The sequence below is a fragment of the Callospermophilus lateralis genome, chromosome X (genome assembly GCF_048772815.1).
Source record: "Callospermophilus lateralis isolate mCalLat2 chromosome X, mCalLat2.hap1, whole genome shotgun sequence".
Classification (NCBI taxonomy): domain Eukaryota; kingdom Metazoa; phylum Chordata; class Mammalia; order Rodentia; family Sciuridae; genus Callospermophilus; species Callospermophilus lateralis.
In genome coordinates, this window is record NC_135325.1 from 112,408,040 (window position 1) to 112,414,842 (window position 6,803).

The 6,803-nt window shown below is 35.7% G+C and overlaps 1 pseudogene; it reads right to left on the reverse strand.

The window, feature by feature from the left end:
• Positions 1-4,337: 4,337 nt before the first annotated feature.
• Positions 4,338-6,008, reverse strand: LOC143638937 (cyclin-G1 pseudogene; annotated as a pseudogene).
• Between the last annotated feature and the right edge of the window lie 795 nt (positions 6,009-6,803).

The following is a 6,803-nucleotide window of genomic DNA, read 5'->3' on the forward strand; positions in this document are numbered from 1 at the left end:
TTTTATAGAAACAAATATGCAATCTGGCTGGAAAATAATGAACAAAGACAGAGCAATACCAGCATATATCAGAGAAATAATGGTCACATCACTTTGTAGGATGTGGTATGGACTTTGCACTTTATTGAAAGTATAAAAGGATACTATTGGGGGATTTTAAGCAAGTGAATAGCATAATCCAGTGTAAATTTTAAAAGATTCTCTGGCTTCTGGGTGTATCATGGACTATAGTGAGAATGAGTGGAAGTGGAAGACTAGTTACCAAGTGATGCAAGTGAGAGACAGCGAGCGAGCAAGCAGCTTTGATTCAGGTAATAACAGTAGTATAGGACAGTGTGGATGGATTCAGCATGTGTTTTGAGGTAGAATCAATAGAAATTTCAGCTGGAAGAAAAGGTATATAGGGGAATCCAGGAGTTTTAAATTGAACCACTGAGTAGAGACTCTGGTGATGCCTTTCACTGATTTGGGAGATATTAAGAAAGAAGCAGAATTTGGGGCAGGATGGAAACCAAAAGTTTTGTTTTGGGCAAAAGAAAGTTTTAGCTATCTAGATATGCAGAGAGGAAATTGGAGATATGAAATGAACCTTGTCAAGCCTAAAGGTGTAACTTTGTGAGTAATTAATAGTATAAAGTGTAAAGATCTAACTTTAAGAGTCCTTAGTTAATAGGCAATATCAAAGCCATTTATTCTATGACCTCATCTACAGAGACACTGTCAGATGGAAAAGAGAAGTTTAGAACTAATATCAAGCTTTGAGACTCTCAATACTTGGAGGTTGAACAGAGGTGGAACAGCAGCAAAAGAAACTAATTTTCCCATTGACCATAAAGAAAATTAAGAGTGGGAACTTCCTGGAAGTTAAGTGGAAATTGCTCCAAGATGAAAGAGTCAACAGTGGTCTGTTCTGGCTACTGGCCAAGCAAGACAAGACTTCTTGTTCCCCTTGAGTGGGAAAATGTGTAGGGGCTCTTAAGCTCCAAATTATCTCTTTACTTTTTTTAAAAAAAATCAATTTTAATACTTTGGAAGCTATGTTGTATGACCAACTCATAATGTTCTATTTTAGTCATTGTTTTCACATTTGTACCACAATGACAAAGTTGTGTTCTTGAACTAGAGTATGCCCACTACTGTTTATTTCTGTTCTGATTCCATCTTATTCAGTTTTCTTGATTTTTCTGTTACTATCTCTTTCTTAAAATGAAATGACACAAACCTTTATTTCAAACCTCAGTTCTGGAATACTTAATGTTTCAAGAAGAGGGGACAGGAGACTATAATAGGCATCAGTGAGTTTCCCTGGCAGGAAAGGACCATTATTCTGGGTGCAAGAAGAGATGCAACAACAAAGACAGAACTACTCTTTCCCTGACATCAGGAGAGATGTTCATAGCAAAGGTCAAGAGCTGTGGTTATCTAAGAATTTCAGTCTCAGTGTCTTTACTGCTACTATGAAATTCTGATAATTGTTATTGGCCTTTGCCACCATATTAAATGGAGTCACTGTGTCTGAAAAAAATCAAGCTGTCTACTGCCCAAAGCAAATGATAAACTATAAAAAATAGAGAAATGGACAGATATTTGCAAAAGTTATGTTTCTGAGGGAGAAGAAATCCAACAATAATTTAAAAAGACTTTTCTATTCACATAAGATTGATAGGAACATTTATGTACAAATTTTTGGATGAACAAGTGTTCATTTTCTTGTAGTAGGAGTCATATGGTAGATAACTCTGTCTAGCTTTTTGAGGAACTGCCAAACTATTTCCTGAAGTGGCTACTATATCAATTGATGTTCCTGTTATCAATGTATGAGAGTTCTAATTTTTCCACATCCTCATCAATATTTCCTATTTTTCATTTATCATTATTATTATTATTATTGCCAACTTAGTAAGCATAAAATAGAGAAGAATTGCCTTCCCTAGTGACTGTCCAGAGAAGCTTTTGATTTTGTGGGTTTGGTTTGCATTTCCCTGATGACTAATGATGTTAAGATGTATGCATTGAAAACTACAAAATATAAATGAAAGAAATTTAGACACATACAAATGGAAAGACAGCTCATGTTCATGGATTGGAAGACTTCATATCATTAATGTTCATACTAACCAAAGTGATCTAATAAATTCCAATGGCAATTTTTACAGAAATAGAAAAACAATTCTATAATTCATATGGAACCGTGAAAGACTATAAATAGTCAAAGTAATTTGAGAAAGAACAAAGATGAAGTTATCACATTTCCTGATTCCAAAATATTTTTCAAGGCTACAGAATTCAAATCATTGCCAGTATTGGGGATGTCACTGGAAAATGTCAACTTTAGTTTCATGGCTGAACTGGGGAGTGAGGTATGTGGCATTAAAATGCCATAAATCTTACTATTGTTACTGAGATTCTGTGAATTTTCTTAAATAAGCACACTCTGGGTTGATGCAAACTTTTGGCTACTTCTGGAGTCCTTCAAAAGATGATTCTACAAGGTTCTTCCAGCCCCCCCTCCCTTTTTTTAGGAAAAGGCTTTGGAATTCCTTTTTTCTTCATTTTAACTAACATTACTCTTTTTTGATTTTTGTATGTGATAGGTGACATAAAACATTGGAGATATGATTTATTATATCTACAGGGAACCAGTTAAAATATTTTCTTGTTAGGGGCTGGGGTTGTGGCTCAGTGGTAGAGCACTTGCCTAGCATATGTGAGGCCCTGAGTTCGATTCTCAGCACCACATATAAAAAAATAAAGTGTCATTGACAACTAAAAATTTTTTATTATTATTTATCTATTTATTTTGCATTTCAATAATTTTATTGAAAGGTATATTCCTTAGTACCAAACATAATGGTAGTTTGTTAGGTTACATCTGCCAACTCAAAATTAACACTGATGTTTTCAAAATATTGAAATATCAATCTTTTGGGAAACTGAAAAGTTATCCTTGACACACCTTACAAAAGTTAAGGATAAAATAAACTGTGGTTCTTTGGTTTATTTTTCAGTGCTTATATATCCATAACATTGTCAAAATTGGTTACAGCCTTTCTGGATAGACTCAGGCTACACACTACACTGAATCATTGCTTACAACACTTTAACGTGGTATGTCTCCTTATATTCACACGCTGATCTGGAGAATAGTGAACACTACCTCAGAGATCTCATAATTAGAAGTTGCCTACGTAAGACACAATAGGGGCATTTGTGAAAGTATATTCTCTTCCTTTTAACCTATTATATCCCATCCTATATACAGGACACCTATAAAAATGAAGGAGTTTTATAGGGCTCCTATAAAATTCTATAGGTTTTTATAGGTGCCCTCTGTATAGAATGATGGGACATAATGGGTTAAACAAAATTTTACATTAGAAGCAATGGCAGTTGTCTGCAGTAAAAACTTTGGGGAGTGCTTTATCTGGCCTAAATTTAACTTTAACAGGGTAAAGCAAGTTTTTGAAGTGTTAATTTATTTTGAGTTACTAATATAATAGAAACATTTTCTTAATGAGGCAGTAAATTCTATGTAAAAGTTTTTTTTTATCATGAATACAAACATCACGTGTTTCTAGAAGAAATATTAAAGATAATGATTATGCCAAACTTACTAGGTCTATAATTTTTGCTTTATATAAAATGCCTTCAAATTTAAATGTAATTCTCATATAGCATTGAACCCTCATCTCTGAATTATCTATTACTTGAATTATAGGTGCCAAGAAATCATTTACATTGCCTAGACTATTAACCGTTATCTTGCCTTAAAGTGCTTTTGTGAAATGTTCATTTTTGATGTAAATCTGATAATTTAACACTTAAATTAAGTAGGTTACCATTTCAGTACCACCTAAATACAACATATTGATCTGTACAGAAAGATCAATGTAGAAAATGAAGATTCACAGTTTACCTTCCCATGCTTATAATTACTGTTTCACATTTATGCCTTTAGCTTCATTTGAATGCTTCACAGGTGAATTTAATCTAAACATTATTTTACTACATCATACTATTAGACAGTTTTTTTAAGTCTGAGAACATTCTGCTAGGCTTTATAGCTTAAATTCATTATAACATTATGGAATCCACATCTCAGGGTTCTGGAGAAAAGGCCTCAAGAGAAGAGGGTTTTTATTGCTACAGAAATAGACCTCAGGTAAACAACAACCAAAACAAAAAAATCCCAACTTAGCAGAAGTCTGCCTAATTATTACTACAAGTTAACTGTTCATTATTCTCAGATCCATAATCATATGTATATGTTAAATATTAACATTTAGTTTTAAGAGAAAAAAGATAAATCATTACTGTGAGTTAGGAAATTTAGATGACAAGAATATATAACATATACAGTGGTCAAGTTTACATTTTTTATCATCTAATTACTTCCTAGTAGTTCAACTGCTATAACAATGATACACTGGCAATTTCCCAGTGCAGAGATCATCTCCTTATATTACTCTTTCTTTAAGTATGGTTTTTTAAAAATATGTGCCAAATTGCTTTTTTGTTTGTTGTTTTGTTTTAATGGATATTTTTGGTCCTCTTATCCTACTTAGGCTTGTATAACTTTAAATGAGCTAAAGCTTGGGTTATGCATACTGCAAGATGATTGTGTGTGGGGGGGTCCTATTTCAGTGCTACTTTACAAATTTGGACTATCATTGAGGATGTTTTCTAAGCTGGTAATTTAAATGGTCATTAAGTGAAACAAACATATCAGAGGTTGGATAATTCCTTTCTCTAAGGGTGTTGCACCTTATGTGTAGTAAATGCCTTCAAATATTAGCTGACTAGATCAATGTCATTTTTCCCTCTGCTATTCCAGCTGCATTTTGCTTATTTTGAAAATAATATTGCAATTTTTCAATTGTAGAAGAAAATTATGTCATTGGAAAAATTTCTCTATATGAAGAATAACAACCATATTTGCCAGTTAAGGAACCGTTTCAGGAATTGTTGGAAGGTGAGTTATTTTATAATAACTATGCTTCAGTTGCTGTGCAGTACGTCCAGAAACAATCCATTTCAACTCCTGAACATTTGGTTTGGAACACTTGTTTGATGAATATTCAGTTAAAGACTTGGATACAAGCTCCTGCCAGAAGGTCAAATCTCTGCCATGTATCTTGGAATGTTTCTGAAGACATTCTACTCCTTCTGTTAACTCTACACAATTCTGTGCTTGAATCTCCAAAGCCAACACAGAAGGCTTTGCTTTAGAAAATACGATCCTGCAATGACATGCCTTAAGTTGAGCTTGCAGTCTTTTAAAATTAAGGCTATTTCTCCTTTCAAATGGCAAGTTCTCTTGAATGAGTGAGTAATAGAGTTGCAGAAATTGAAAGAAAGTAGTAGCTTTAACTTTCCAACACACCTTCTCCAATACAGTCTTTTCCATTCTCATCAGGTCTGAAACCGTGAATCTATATTGACTTATGCGGATCAAGTCAGTTGCCAATGGGACATTCCTTTCTTCTTCTACTGATTTTACAGCCAAATAAAAGCAGCTCAGTCCAACACACCCAAGGTGCTTGGGCTGTACCTTCATTTTAGACAGAAATCTGTCCGGCAAATTCACAGCTAGAGAAAATGTCTCCGTGTCGAAGCCAAAGAACTGAGTTAGACTAAGAAGATCTTTTACTTCAAAGTCCCTTAGTCTTGCAGTCATTCTGAGGCCATTATCGTGTGCAGACTCAATTAGCCTCAAGCCACAGACCTTTGGCTGACATCTAGACTCCTGTTCCAACAGGGTATTCAGCTGGTGTAGCAGTTTCTGAGAGTCAGTTGTTGTCAGTACCTCTATCATCTTGACAGAGACTGTGGCTCCTCATCAGTAACCACCCTCCCCGGGCCTAACTCCCACTTCGCCCCAGGATATCAATTCCGAGAGATCGTGAAGGGGAGGGGATTCCAGAGATAGACTGGAAAGGCCCAGGGAGGGGGAGCTGCGGGTGGTGGTTTCAGCAGTGCAGCCGAGACGCCTCTGCACTCCTCAGGGTCAGCTCCGAGCCGAAGACTAAAAATTTTTTTAAAAAATATTTTCTCATGGAGTCTTTCCTATGTGAAGTTTACCTAGCCTAAATACAGAGTCAATGTTAGACACGGAGGTGAGATACTCAAATCTCCCTTAAAGAAATAACTTCTATAACTTCCACTGGCAGCCCCCAGCTAATGACAGAGCATTACCAGAGTCTGGTCACTTTTTTCCAATGTGGGACTCTTACAGTATATCTTTTCCTGCAATGAAGGGCTCAGGTTAGAGAGTAACATAAATAAGATATCCTAAAGCAAATGGGCCACAATTATGGAGATTTTGCCAGTTAGACTGAAATTTAGACTTAATATGTAGACAATACCAGTTTGTTCGAAGGTTAATGAATATTGTGTTTGTGGAAGTTATAGAGGTGTGCTATGTTGATCTCCCATCAAGTTAGAGCATATCATTCACCTGTATAGAGTACAATTATCTATACAGGTGACAGCCTCCACCTATTAGTACCTTTAAGTTCTGTCTCAGCTATTACTCTTTATGGACATCCCCAGCCAATGAGTGGGCATGGTGAAGGCATTAGGGCCTGGCCCCTGCCCCTGCCCCTGCCCCTGCCCCCATAGTTTTTGCTGTAGAGTGCTCTGTTAGGTTGGATGGGATTCTGACACCTGAACCATAGTCTGATACTCTCCTGGGCTTTCCCTACTTACTTCTGCTTCCTTCTCCTTTTATTGCTCACAAGCGTTATCTGCAATAAACTTTTATATTCCTAAATTTATTCCAGCATCATCTTCTAAGACAGAGC